The sequence below is a fragment of the Pongo abelii genome, chromosome 5 (assembly GCF_028885655.2).
Source record: "Pongo abelii isolate AG06213 chromosome 5, NHGRI_mPonAbe1-v2.0_pri, whole genome shotgun sequence".
Classification (NCBI taxonomy): Eukaryota; Metazoa; Chordata; class Mammalia; order Primates; family Hominidae; genus Pongo; species Pongo abelii.
In genome coordinates this window covers 73,494,374-73,509,668 of record NC_071990.2, presented here as the reverse complement: position 1 = coordinate 73,509,668, position 15,295 = coordinate 73,494,374, and the positions used below count along the sequence as shown (strand labels likewise).

At 36.3% G+C, this 15,295-nt stretch overlaps 1 protein-coding gene across 2 annotated transcripts in view; it reads right to left on the bottom strand.

Moving 5' to 3' along the window:
* KCNQ5 (potassium voltage-gated channel subfamily Q member 5) overlaps nucleotides 1–15,295 on the bottom strand; it is a 584,694-nt gene that overhangs the window by 259,926 nt on the left and 309,473 nt on the right. The gene's annotated exons all lie outside the window — the stretch shown is intronic.

The following is a 15,295-nucleotide window of genomic DNA, read 5'->3' as shown; positions in this document are numbered from 1 at the left end:
TTTCAAACCTTAAAATGACTCAGAGAGAAAGACACCATGGAGAATAAACGTTTTTTATGTGCTGCCTTCACATTTAGTTACAAAACAGAGAAAACCAGTGGGTAAATGATTGTTGCTATTAATCTTTCTACCCATTTGTACATTTTACTCATCTTCCGTAGACGTGAAAAGAAAGAAATGCCTACTCTCTGCTAAGGGAACATGTGCTCATGGGGCAGCCAGGGGCCAAATACCAGCTCAGTTGGGAGATGTGCAGGTAGATTTATGTGGTCTATACCAGAGATACTCTCTGATTCATAGGCTTGCATCAAGTTTAAGCAGATAATAAGGCCTGATAAGTATTTGTTGAGTGAATGAAAGACTGCATAAATTAATCAGTGGGGAAGCATACATGAGGCATTTCTCCTCTGAGGTGTATGGAATAGGCTGGAAGAAAACAATATACGACACGTGTTCAGGGAGGCAGGTGCTTAGTGGAGAGGTGTTTCTCCAAGGACGACCTGTTTGTAAGTTAAAGAAAAAGTCTGGAGGCTTAGAATTTAAACTAGGACAACTTCTGGAAATAAAGGATGCTTGACAGAGTTGGAAATCCAATTTCAAACCCAGAATAAGGGTGTCCTTTACATTTCCCTAAAGCAGAAAAGTGTCTCTGGAGAAAGAACGCATGGGCTGGAATTGCAGACTTACTCCGAGTGGAAGGAGAGCCCCCAGCTGTGGTGGGTTGGCAGTCTCCGCTCTGCCTACCCCTTCTGTCCTGCTTGCTTTGTGATGATCCGGGAGCCCTGCCAGCTAGTGTCCCTGAGGGACTGGGTTCAAGCAATCAAGTGTGCCAGGGCCCAGCCGCTCCTCCTCAACCCAGCTTCCACCTGCTCGCCAAAAGCACTGAGCGTTCTGTAATGCTCAACGAACATCAAATTGACAATATTGGCAACATTTCCAGACATGTCAAGGCCTTGTTTCTTAAAATACAGTCTCATAGATGACAAGTGTGGTACAGGGTTAATGAGTTTTTGCAAGTTTTAGATATTATATGTCTTACAATAGAGCACGAAATCTGTTCTGGGTCTGAAACAGTATTACTAATGTTAGAAGTATTTAACGTTTCTTTTAAAATACTTAAATCACTTGAAGTTTCAATTATGTATAACTTTAGGCGAACAACAACAACATCCACATTTCTCTAGCATACTGTAGCCTTCTTTTGTTTATATGGCAGTTTTCCCCACTTGACTATAAGCTTCTTGATGGTAGGAACCATGCTTTATTTTTTTAAAAAAGCTTTCTTGAGGTATAATATACATATCATAAAATTCAATGGTTTTAAATGTACAATTTGCTGGGCATGGTGGCTCATGCCTGTAATCTCAGCACTTCGGGAGGCCAAGGCAGGTAGATTGCTTGAGGTCAGCAGTTTGAGACCAGCCTAACCAACATGGCGAAACCCCATCTCTACTAAAAAAAAATACAAGAATTAGCCAGGTGTGGTGGTGCATGCCTGTATTCTCAGCTACTTGGGAGGCTGAAGCAGGAAAATTGCTTGAACCTGGGAGTTGGAGGTTGCAGTGAGCCGAGATCATGCCACTGCACTCCAGTCTGGGTGACAGAGCGAGACTCCATCTCAAGAAAAATAAATAAATACATAAATAATGTACAATTTTATGATATTAGTACATTTACAGAATTGTGCAACTAGTACCACATCTTATGAAATCATTTCTATCACTCCAAATAGAAGTCCCCTGATCATTTGCCTCCACCCCATTCCTACCTCCCAGGCTTAGGCAACCATGAATCTATTTTTTTGTCCTACTTATTCTTGAAGCCCCAGTGCCTCAGGAAATGCTTTAGTTTATTAAATTAATGTCTTAATTAATGAATTAATTAGTTACTAGGGACACAGTGCTCTCTGCTCAAGAAATCCAACTTTTCATTTGTATGCCAAGTATTTTAATCTGGCATCATCTCATTTCATCAGAACAACCTTGTAAGGTGGTCAGGGCAGGGTTATACTTTTTGAAAATGACAAAAACAGACTTAGAAAGAGTGAGTGATATGCTCACATTTCCCAGTTGTAAGTGATAAAGCTATGCCTTTTGACTACATAGCCAGTATTAACTCCATCATGGTCAAATTAGGGTGATAGACTACTGAGAAAACTTGGGGTCTACATAAATATATTTGGACCTTTATGTAGAACTTAAATAAAAACTCCCATTATCTTTAACCCTGAATTGATTTTATGTATTAAAATAAAAAATTTTTTACTATAAAATGAGGTTTACACATGCATAATAACAGAGAACTTAAAAGAGTAACACACGTTTTTCTCTTGTTAATTGGCAAATTTGAGAGCATGCAGCTTTCTGAGGACTTCTTTGTGTGGCTGATTGTTCAATTTTGTTCTTCATTTTGGGAGAGGATGCACAATCCACCTGCTTTTACATAGCCAAATTGATATAGGAATGAATTATTAAAAGGCTTACAGAAGAAAAGAAAATTACTTTTTATTGAAACATACTTTAATTTGATCAAAATTATATTTATTTTGGTAATGTGTGCTATATGTTACAGACGTATGCTTCTGTGGTAGAGGCAAGCATAACTTTCGTTTAAATGTGGTTCTGGTGGTTGCATGCCTGTGAAGGTTTGTTATCCTGTCCCTCAGGGCAGATTCTTGCTGGTTCAAGCAAAGGAAGACATAGTTCCTTGCCTGAAGTAAAATGGACTTCAGCTGGCAGCTGAATTTGTCCAGGACTTACAGAATATCATACAGGAGCAAGTCCTGCTTTCCCTGGATATCCAAAAAAATTGAGGAGAGAGTGACTATTAAAGAATTTTAAAGCATCTCTGGGTTCATAAAGCACTAATTCATTTTTTGTAGAGCATTATTTGTAAATTACTACAATAAAATTTTACTTTACTCTTTTAAATCCTCAGCTCATATGTGTAATTTATCAATATGAATAGTTGTTTTTATAAGTTAGCTATTTTGTTTGTACTCTCAGCTCTCTGGAGACGCATATAGCTCCAGTTACAGTTACAGCCGCAGTTCTATCTCAATTATGCAAAATACACAAATGAAAATGTGAGAAAATTAGAGACAAGCAAATCCATGAACAAGAACACATCTGTATATGATAATGTTAAGACAGAGTCAGAGAATTTGAAAACTGGAAGTCATCAAGCCCAAAGATGAGAAAACCAAGGCTCAGAGAAATTGAATTACATGTGGAAATTTAAGTTGAGGAAGAGGGAGGCAAGAAAAAGATTTTGACAAAAGCCAAGAATTTGTTAGAGAATTTATATTTTAATGAGTTAAGTAGATTAATTAATTTAAAAAATCTGATAACTGAATTACAGAATACAAAATATAATATTTTCTGTGGTTATAATTTCAGTTGCAAGAGATTGGAAAAATGATACCTTTATATATTTAAAACTTTGCATGTGATGCATTTTAATACAACATCTAATTCTATGCTACCTTTCCTTATTTTAGGAAAACTCCTCACTTAGATCTTTGAATTAAATTTAATGTTAAAGTTGAAGTGTTTAATTTTTCTTTCATTCATTTTCTAATTAATTTTATAATAAATATTTACTGAGTGTTTGCTATGAATCAGGCATCGTATTGTGCTCTGAGACTAAAGCCAGAATAAGTCAGATGAGCTCCTCGTCCTTGCCCCCACAGAGCTTTCATTTTGGTGGGAAAGTAGATCAGGCACAAGAAAATAAAAAAGTGAGTAAAAATTTCTGATAGTGACATGAAGAAAACAAAAATGAATAATGGGATAGAGAATAGGTGGGTAGGTTATTTCAGATGAAATGATTAGGGAAATTATTTCTCTGATTTTTTGGGTGACATCAAAACTCTAGTTGACTCTGTTTTGGCTGTGCCAAGTTTGAGAAGACTCTCAGACAAGTAAGTGGAAATGTGAGAGAGGCTTCTAGTTGGGAGTCTGGAGATCAGAGAAGCAAATAAAAAAGGGCATTACCAGAAGAGATGGGATTTGAAGACATAGCATTGACTGCGACCATTTAAGGGAAATGATTAAGAAGGCTGCGAAGGGTTCTCCTAGGAGAGAAGAGAAAACCTGGAGAGTGTTGAGTCTTAGAATGCAAGAAAAGAAAGTTTCAAGGAGGCTGATCTGGAATGCTGGATCCAAAGCATGGAATACTGCTTTGAGGTAGAGTGAGAGGAGGGCAGATGAAATGCCATTGAATTTGGTACAGTGAGGATTTTGAATTTGGCAAAAACCGTTTCATTGAAAAGATGAGAGTGGAACCTCAGTAGGAACGAATTAGAGTGAATGGGAGGTGAAGGAAGTGGAGACCATCCCTTTGAGAGGTTTTGCTATAAAGAGGAACAGAGAAATAGGCATAAGCTGGATGGGGATAACAGAGCCAAGGTGTTTGTTTTGTTTTTAAAGGGATATATTAGATCATGTCAAAAAGCTGGTGAGAATGATGCAAGAGAAAGGAAACAACTAATCATGCAAAGAAGAGAAGATTTGATGCAGCTGCTTCTGAGTGCTGGCAGTATGCTTAGCAGGGGAATGAGGACCCATTTGAGACACATGGTCATAGACTTAAAGGGATACCAGTCAGCATGATTATGTGATTTTCCCAGTGTTTAGTTTCTCAGGCACAAGACAAAGATAGGACAAGGCTGGCTGGGTGAGGTGGCTCATGCCTGTAATCCCAGCACTTTGGGAGGCCGAGGTGGGTGGATCACCTGAGGTCAGGTGTTCGAGATCAGCCTGGCCAACGTGGTGAAACCCCATCTCTACTAAAAATACAAAAATTAGCTGGGTGTGGTGGTGGGCGCCTGTAATCCCAGCTACTCGGGAGGCTGAGGCAGGAGAATCACTTGAACCTGGGAGGCGGAGGTTGCAGTGAGCCAAGATCACGCCATTGCACTCCAGCCTGGGTGACAAGAGCAAAACTCCATCTCAAAAAAAAAAAAAAAAAAAGATAGGACAAGGCCAATATATGGATTCAGTTAAAGTTGGAAGTTTTGTTGAGAAAGGGGATTCATTGCAAGGGAGTGTCATAGTGAAGGTACATGGAATTTGTACTAGTTAAAAGAAGAAAGTGAGTACCTGAGTGAGGTGATGGGTATTGTCAGTGTCACTGTATTAGAGGTTTCAATGGGCCAAAGATTTAATGGGATTGGGGACACTAAAGTGAGTGTTGCAAGAATAAGAAGTGAGATGCTTAAAACCAAGCTTTCGGAGTTGACTGACATTGTTGATCAGTGGAGTGAAAAAACATAGCTGAGCTATATAGGCCGTGAGAGCCCAGACAAAAGAGAAAGAGCCTCCTGTTACCAAGATGGAGTACTAGGATTCCTTCAGCATAGGATTAGTCCCTATAATTTGGGAAACACTTAAAGATGAGTTTTGAAATTAGGGGATTCCTGCAAAGATATGGTAATTATCTAAAGCACTTCTGATATAACAGCCAAAAGGCCAAACTTCAGATCACCTTTGAAATCTCATTGTCACTAAATAACTTTGTCTGGGGATCTATATAATTTACTAATTGTGTGACCATGGGCATTTTATTTAGTTTTATTGAGCTACACTTATAAATGTAGGATATCACCACCACCACCGTTATCACACTGTCACCACTGTCATCACCACCATCATCACCATTATCATCATTACCACCACCACCATCATCAACATCATTATCTTCCTTTTTACCATGATCATTGTTGTCATCATCAATCATCATCACCATCATCACTGATATATATAGGTTGCCATAATTAATTTAGGGCCTTTCTATTGGCTCTGCATGGAACACTCTGTCCCTAGATGTATGTTCAGCAGATTATCTGCCTTCATTTCAAGTGTTACCTCCTCAGAGAAACCCCGTAACTCAAACTAAAGTAGGATCTTCATGCCTCTGACATGCCTTTATTCCTTAAACAACCAGTTTTTATCTCTTCTTCTTATTGTTATTTACAGATAGCATCTCCCTTTGTTGCCTAGGCTGGAGTGTAGTAGTGTGGTCATAGCTCATTGCAGCCTTTAACTCCTGGGCTCAGAGATGGTGTACATTTATTTGTTTACCTGTTTAATTACATTTATTTGCTTGTTTATTGTTTGTATAGCCTCTTTCAAGAAAAAAGTTCTATGAGATCAGGGACCTTGCCTAAAACTAGAATAATTATCGGCTTATAGTAATGATAAATCAGTATTTGTGAGTGCAAAGGTAAACTGTAAAACCCTCTACCAAACAGTTACTATTATTGTTAGGAGGAGACACATGACCTCAATGTAATCAAATTAAAGAAAGTAACAATTTATAAGTCAAAGAAATGCAATTGATTTATACACCGTATTTTTGCAGCATGATTTTTACCTATTTTTTAAGGATCTCAAGATTTAGGTTTATGGAGTGGAAGATAAGTAACGGTCAACTCACTAGAGCTAATTTGAACCAATCAAGTAGAATTAATTACATGTGACAGATGACAGATCATTAATCAGTACTCACAGCAGAGACTGAGCTAACATGATATGGTTAGAAGCAAGGTGCAAATCTCCAGAAGAAAAAGGGTGCTGCCTCCTAACCTCCCTCATCCCCTCCACCGCCAACAGACTGGGAAGTTCATCCTGTAAGAATTATGGATGGCATCCCGCCAGAAGCAAAGGCATAATCCTTCAACAGATGATAGAAACTAATCAGATGCAGAGAGATAAAACATTCGGGCCAGGAAAGGCTAATCTCATGGGGCTCCTTTTGGCTCTTATCTATAGTTATCACAATATCTCTTAAGGTAAATCCTAATGTAATTAAAACTTTTAAATCCTTAACATGGTAAGTTCTGTCCAGAATTTTTTTAATCTGAGCATCTGAAGGTGATTTTGTCATACTCCAAAATATATTGGCTTATTAAATATTCAGATTTTTCTCCTGTCCTGGTATTTTCCTGAGGGTTATTACTCTAGAATGACATTGAATTTGTTTTTCATGTTCAAACCTGTTTTAAAGCAACATAATTAATGTTTTATAAAAATCATAGTCAATTGGCAGATATATTCTTAGTTGAGAAAGGCAATGTTAAATGAATTTTCAAGAAACATTTTTTCAGGCATTTTCAGAAACAGTTTTAGTATAAAATACAGCACAGAAAAGCTGACAATGCTAACAAATAAGTCATAAAGTAGATGAGTTTCTTGAAGTGATAATAGTTCAAAAAGCAACATTACAAAAACTCTCTTTAATTTTATACCACATATAATTTATGCAGGATATAGATGCATTTTAAGCTACCGTATATGAGATGATGTAGGACAGGGTGTCCAAAAATGCTAATTCCTAGGCTATGTGGGTCTTAAAATAGCAGATAATCAGAGGATCTACATGAAAATAAGTTATAAAATAACAAGTATGGGAAATTGATTAAAAAAAGAAAAACGGCTTTCTCTTACTCTCTTTAAAGTTTGTTTTTAAAATGAAAACTATGTAAGCATCTATTACAATTTTAAATGAAGTGTTTATTTTTGTCAAAGTGATAATGTGCATATCATTGAGAGAGGCACATAGTTTCCTGCTCCCAAGTCAACTGCTTTCAGGTCTAACTAAATCAGTTAGTTAGAAAATCTAAATAAGATGCCTATTTGCTGCTTCTCAGTTATCCAGGTTTAGGCCTCATCTATTGTCTTCCTATTAGGAAGATGAGGATGTAGCTCCCTTTCTCCTTATTTCCCTGCCACGCTCATCACACACATGCATACACACGCACACATACACACACAAACACACATATTTTCCATGTCGCAGCTCTCACCTGACAGATTGATAATTCATATTCAATGTTTCTATTATTAAGACCTTACAAACTCCATCCTCAGATAAGCCAACTGGTGAGAAGAGTAGATGCTAATTGGAAGCTCTGTTAGCTAAATGGGCTTTAGGGCAATGTGGCTGGGTCTTTTCATGAGGAGCTCCCCACATCATCCCCTCTGCCCTTATTTCTATGCAGTCAGGTGTTTATTCTTGGGCTGCAGATTCCTGAGAGAAGCCTCTTCCAGTGCCTGGTGGGTGTTTTGGGAGTCAAGTGAGGGAGAGCTTATCCGTAATGTATTAGCTTTCATTTTACCTGCCTGTTTTCAGTCCAGTATTCCTCCCTCACTCTAGCCCTTGGGGACTACAATCTGGAAGCTCTCTCTGGCAGGCCTTCCAGAGAATCCTCCTCCAATTTTTGCCAAAGTGTGAGGCAAAGTGTGAGGCAATTACCTCGCATGCAGAGTTGGGAAGGGGCCCTGGGTGTCTAAATGCCTCTTAAGGAAATTTACAAGAAGGTTTTTGTTTTAGCCTCACTTTGCTTCCACTTCCAGAGGTGCCTGGAGCCACTAGTTGCTCGCCTTTTGGTCTGCAATATAAATCAGGTTTCTTGGCTTTCCCACCTGCTGACTTAGGATTTAACTTTCTAGGTTCTGCTAAGTCAGTAACCAGTTGTCCATATGCTTTCCAGGGTTGTTTGTGTTCTCTTTTATTTCGTGTGTCCTAGTGATTTAGGGTCTTTAAAAGACCTCTTTATATTCATTTTGATGTGGTTTCAGAAGGGGCTCAGAGGCTAATGTATGTGTTCAACCCACCATCTTTAACCAGATATCCTGAAATTTGATTCTTAAAAAAGTGATTCAAATAATAGTCAAGAAAAATATAAGTTTTCATATGAGGTATTCTAGTAGTAATTTATTATCACACTATATTGGCCAACATGCTACAGATTCAGAGAGACAAATGATGTAATAAAAAAGTAAACTTTAGTTTCAATAAAATATGAATTCTATTATTTTTTAGAAGAAGTTCTTTGTCTGTATAAATCATCTCTTTAAACACAAACTTTAGTATCCAGTTAAAGTGGGCAATAAAAGACATCAGGCATGACAGAGTCTGTATGCTTTTATACAAAGACCACACAAATATCTAATTATATGAAAGTATAGCTCAATTCTGCTGTAATAAAAGTAAACCATAGTCAATGATGGCCCAGTAAATTCTAGAAAGCAGAGGTTAGCCAACAAATGTAAAAGTTCAATGTCCCTATTACTTTAAGTATGACTAACAGTTATTAAAATAGGAATTACATGATCATTGATTCCCAAGTGTCTTTTCTAATGTATTAAGACACAGGACAGCTTGAGATAGCAGATTTAATTTAAACAAGTAAACCAATGGTTTACTCGTTCATTTATTGCCTTCAATCACTTCCACAGCTGGTGCGAACATTTGTTAAGTTTTAAATGAACAGAAGCCAAAGTGTGTTGCAGTAATCAACTTATGAAAGCAATTAATGTAAGCAACATATGCATGCACGTTATCATGCAGTAGTGCATATGGTTAATTAAAGTTTAACATAAATTAGATCTATTTAACCTTATTTCAAGGACCATTTGCACGGTGTTTTTTTTTTTTTTTGTAAAATGTCCATATGTCTTAACTAAGGTGATTAACTACATCATGTTAATGACCTCAAAAAATTAGCTAAAGCCTCTTGGTTTATTACTTAGTTAACAGCAAACATGGCACAAATGCTCTGTTTGTTTTCAACATGATTTAGAAAGCCAAGACTGGCTAAAATGCACAAAAGCCAAATGAAGGATCAGTCTTTCTGGAATTAAGAGGTATGTTTTACATTTAAAGAAAAACTTCCTTTGAAGTTTTAAGATAATAGACATAGTTGCTCCTTTCAGATGAACTTGCTTTTAAAAAATATTTAATATGTTAGTGGATATCTTTTTCTCTAGGTTTATTTATGAAATCCTTCACCAATGAATTAACAATGTGGCAAATATGTGTTAAGCTCCTACTCCACATAAGGAACACTGTTCAACTCTATGATGAGACAAAGGCACACTTTTTTTTTATTAATATGACCTCTGCAAAGATGACTTAAGAAAGCCTAAAAAATGGTCATTCATAAAGTGGGACAAACACTAAACAATAACATCAAATGTAAGAAAAGGAGGAGAGCACAAATAGTTACCAGTTACTAGGAATGAGCATCAAATCTTACACTAAGCTTCCTGACAGTTATGGAATAAAGAAAAGTTAAATTATATAAGTTTCATTTAAACAAAAAATGAATAAAATGCAATCCTTGTTCTTGATATTTCCTGTCACAAGACTGTGTTTAATATTAACAAATATCTACCTAATGGGCTTTTTGATATTCTTTATTAATTTCACCAACAATTATATCTAACAAATTGTATACATTTTAAATTATCCTGGGTAAAATGAGCATTTTTCATGTTCTGGATTTGCATGTTCTTATCTTGGACCATTTTCCTCTATCCAATAGTTTAATAAAACTTCTGGTTCAAACTAGAGTACTTTATGTACTCCATTGTACTTTATGTACTTTATGTACATTGTACTTTATGTACTCCATTGTACTTTAGGTACTTTATGTATTCCATTGGCACGACTGCAAACTTATAAATTGACAACTTTGCAGTTTAAAGCCACATGAAACACATGCAGTTGGTTTTGCAATTCCAAAGACAAGGTTCTTAATTAATATATTTAGGATTTTAATGGATAAGAGACTGTGCCAGATATTTCCATGGGCCCAGACAACTGAGAGTGCACTTTTTGGCAGTCACTTTATGTGCCTGTGGGAGGTTTAGCGAGTGGGCAGTTCATTGTCCATTTGGTCTTATTCCACCGAACTTTTATTTTTTTCTGTTGGTTAACTGACAAGCTTTCAACTCCTCTCTTCATCCACATCAACATGGCATTCAATCAGTAGTAACTTTCAGCTCAATCCTACAAATATAAAAGGGATCTTAGTTTCAGTACCACATTTTACAAATCAAACTTCTTAATGCATTGAGAAATTAAAGGACTTTTTTATGGTTTTACAGCTAGTTATGAGGAACCTCTGTTATGGGTCAGCATTTATGAGGTTAGGATTTTAAAATATGGTTTATAGGACTGATTAATAATATAATCATAATGATCTCTCTATACTTCTATACACATGACTTAAGGAATGGGAGCTAGCCTTAGGATGCTTTGTGAGTCTTTAAATACAGGGACCAAGTCTTACTTATCTTTATATCTCTAACACCCAGCAGAGTGCTTGGCACAGAATGTTTAATAAATCCTGGGTGGTTGAGTGAAGAATTAATGAATAAAAAATAAAGAGCTTATGGGCACCTGCAGAGTAGAGAACTGTGCTAGGTATATTAGCATTTATTCTAATGTCTAATTTCCATAGGAATTAGACTAAGAATTACTTTTCCTCATAGATATACATAGAGACATATTAGAGTCTACTCCATACCTATATCTATATCTCTGTCTACTTCTATCTATCTTTGTAGCCAGCTAGCTAGAAATTTGTTTTTCTAAAATAAGGCTTATTTAAAGAAAGAAAAGAAAATTTCCTGTGCTACCACAGATCCAAAATCTATGGGGCCTTCTGCTTACAGTCGCCCATACTAAAATTAATTTAAGTGAATTTTCTTTAAAAATTTATAGAGAGGAGGTAGTTAAAAGGTTAATAGAAAGTTATTTAACTCTAAGATTATTCCCATGAAGAAAGGATTTTAGTACGAACGTAACCCAGGTAGCAATTATGAAACACATTGCAAGGAATCTACAAGATTCTTTAGAGTTTTGGCAAAGAGTCCTTCCAACTGCATATAGTTCCTACATCACTGGGCATATTTTAGAACTTTTTATTTTCTAAATTCAAAGAGTACTCAATAAAATATCTGTCTAGTATAACTGGCTAAAAGCAAAGTCATATTACTGATTTAGCCAGTTAAATTAGGAGTAACAGAAACCAAGAAGTTCAGATCTGTTTTGTACCTAAGGACCTGCCCCATGATAAAGAGATTAACATGAAGGCACGGGTTTCTTCTCAGGTAACCTCACCTGTCTGCTTTTAATAGAGACAACACTTTTGTTGCTTAAAGAGTTCTCAAGCAGTACACATTTCTTAGCATGTAATTTTTCTATTTTCCCTCCTTTTCATGTATTTATTCTCCAGACTAAGTTCTTCAAGGATGACATGTTTTTCTTCCTGTAATGTGTAGAAGGTGTTAGGTACAGGAAAGGAAACCAATGTTTCTTGAATACTTGTTATGACCAGGAACAGTGCCTAGAGATCTGTGAGTCCAGAATTATCTATCTTTTTCCAAAACAAGTGAAAAAAAACTTGTATTGGTCACCTATAAATGACTGCAAATTTATACCAATATGCTTAATTAAAACATTATAGACTGGTAAATTCAATAGAATCTTAGAAAATTCAATTAATGGAAGCAATAAAGTATGTAATGTTAAAGAAAAATACAGAGTATGGTTGAGTTGGTATTCATATTAGTTACATCATGATCTTGAAATAGTTTGTTTTCCAACAGTAGGAAGATAGATTTTCTTATCTACTTACCTCTTTTTCTCATTTCTCTAGATTGATATGATTCTGTTGTGAGACACTGAATTTATTTAAAATTCTTATTGTGTTCGTCTCATTGTCACCTAGATTAGGCTAAAAGCTGTTGTTTGTAGAAATCTCTAGGATCTCTAAAGTCATAGAACACATGACAAAAACAATTCATCACAAAATAAGAGATGACTTGCTTCTCTGATTTGTAGTATAAGCAAATCAAACAGTTTTCCAAAGTGAGATATGAACAAGTCATATTTTCTGAAAAAAATTTGAAGCTTGTCATAGTTGAAATATTTGAGAAGCTCAGTGGGACTTAGTCCAAGGATATTTGCCACAAATTAAAACTACAGAATTCGGGTTGTAAAACTTTTAGCATTTCCACATGGCTAATAAAGAATCACTAAGTACTACTGAAACACATATAAATCCTCCCCCTCATCCCCCAGTGGGCCCAAAGTTAGCCAGTTTTATAAAATTTAATTTTGTGTCAATGTTTTGTGAGGCTTTTTTATTTTTCAGATGCAGCCTCTAAGTGTTGACTCTGTCTAAACATCTATCAAGTATTAAGAATGATTTGTTGAAATTAAAAGAAGAGAAGTCACCATGGTAATGAGAAACTTGTTGGAGCACATCATTGTTCTTACAGGATTTTCAGCAAACTACAACTCTCATCTTTCTCTTAGAAATATTATATAAAGAGGATTTCAAACCTTCACAATTACAAGTTTTTTTCTTCAAATAATTAAATGAAAAATTCTAAGGAATATTAGTGTTGTTGGTACCGCTTAGATATTGCTCATTGTCTTTTAATATAATTTGAAGCCTAAGGAGTCATTACCACTGTTTACATCACCAACTATATGATCAGAAATAATGATCATAGTTAAAAAGTACACCAACTTCTAGAAATTATAATAAAGTGCCAGATAGAGAGAAGGAAAATGGGAAGAAATGAAGCTTTAGCAGACAATTGTCAACAGCTGTTTTCCATAAATAATGTAAGCCTGCTAGTTTTTAAAGCAGTATAACTTTTCATGAGCTGATTCCTTGCAGCAGTAATACTAATTAACCTTTTAAAGTCAGTTTTGTGTCCCAAACCAATAAAATTCAGTGGGGGCAGAGCAGTTTATCATCATCTCTGGTAGTTCATAGGATGAATGAGGGTGGACCCCTGAAGGCAAAGGGGTAAGCAAGCAGACACTCAGCCTCAGCTCTCAATCCTCCGCCTCCTGACAGCTGAGGAGAACAATTCTGGATCCACCTGATGCTGAGATGCAGCCTCTTCTGGCTCCCTGCTATTTTTCTCTCATTCTTATGTCATTTTCACAAAGGTAGATAGAGTAATCTTTATCCAACATTGAATGGACTGCATATCTAAGTTTCTAAGTGTAAAACTCTTCGGTAGCTTCTCATTACATTTCACATAAAATGCAAAGCCTTTGTCTTGGCGTTCAAAATTCTCTACAATTAATGACTGTCACCTTCAGCAGCAGCTGAAGGTTGTGGTTATGTATTTAATGGGTTATTGTTTTCTGTTTTGTATCCCCAGTGTATTATATACTCCTTAAGCACAGGAACTGAGGCCATATTTCTTAGAACATGTCTAGAAGAGCAAGTGGCACATACTGGATGCTCAATTAAGAAATATTTGAATGCATAAATGAACATTTGTGGATCTATTCTGATGATGTTGCCTTCTTAGGGACATTATTACAAGATGCAAAAGCAACTAGTTGAGATATAGAGCATTTAATTAAGTGATTCAGATGCCTGGCAGCTGTTTTGACTGATTTTTATAAACATCTTTACTGAGTTGACAGATTTGGATTGAAGAGATCCATCTGGAAACTCATCTAGATTTCCAAGCCTCCATATATATTATCTTGCCTCTGTTTTCTTCTCACTCATTTACAGGATGCTACATGAGAACATTCTTATCCAGAATGTTGGGTATACTTATTTAGACACCTTTCTGAGAAAAAAAATCACTCAATTATTCCCTTTATTAAGAGGTGCTAATGTTTTAGTGAGAGAGAATTTTCAACAGTAGGTCCATCTACTTCTGCTACATATTATCAAATAAACATAAACATTTTTATGATTTATAAATCTTAGGACATTTTTCAGAAAACGGTTAATAGATTAAGAAAATCATGCCCTTAAATGATACATTTTTGAGAAGAACTAATTGAACAGTAAAAGGATCCTCTGTTCCTTGTTTATATGAATAATTTTTTAGGGAACAAAAGGAAAAAAAAAGAATAAGATGAGGAACAGCCAGAGGTCCCTCACTATCTCACCCCTCATCACTCCTCACCTATGTGACCCAATGTCCTGGGTTTAGTACCAAAAATTCCATATCCCAAGATATCCTTCAGTTGTAGGCAAACCAAGACAGCAGTTGCTCACCCCATAAGGGAGGTCGAAGTGTTGAAGGTGTGTGTGTGGTACGTGAGTGGAAGGAGGGTGAGAGAGGAGAAGAATACTGCATAGCTCTGGGAAGGGAAGGCAAGGGTCTTCCACCTGCGTGAGAGCTCTGAGCATGAATAGTAGATTTAAAAATAGCACATTGAGCTAATCACAGTGCCAGAGATGTGCTGTTGATGACAATAGGCTGTGGGGTCTGGAAGAACAGGATGCCCACAGCTAGGATGCGGATGGGGACCCACTTGAGAAGTCGCTTTTATCTTAGTCTTCAGTGTGAGGTGACGACCTCTAAGTGGGATTTTGGTGACCCCAGTTTTCACTTTCAAATAAAATTACTGACTTGATAGTTCCAATATTAATTTATGTTCAGAAAAATTGCTATTTCTGCTTCCTAGTTTCCTGTGATTAGTTCAATGTGTTATTTTGAAATCTGTTCTT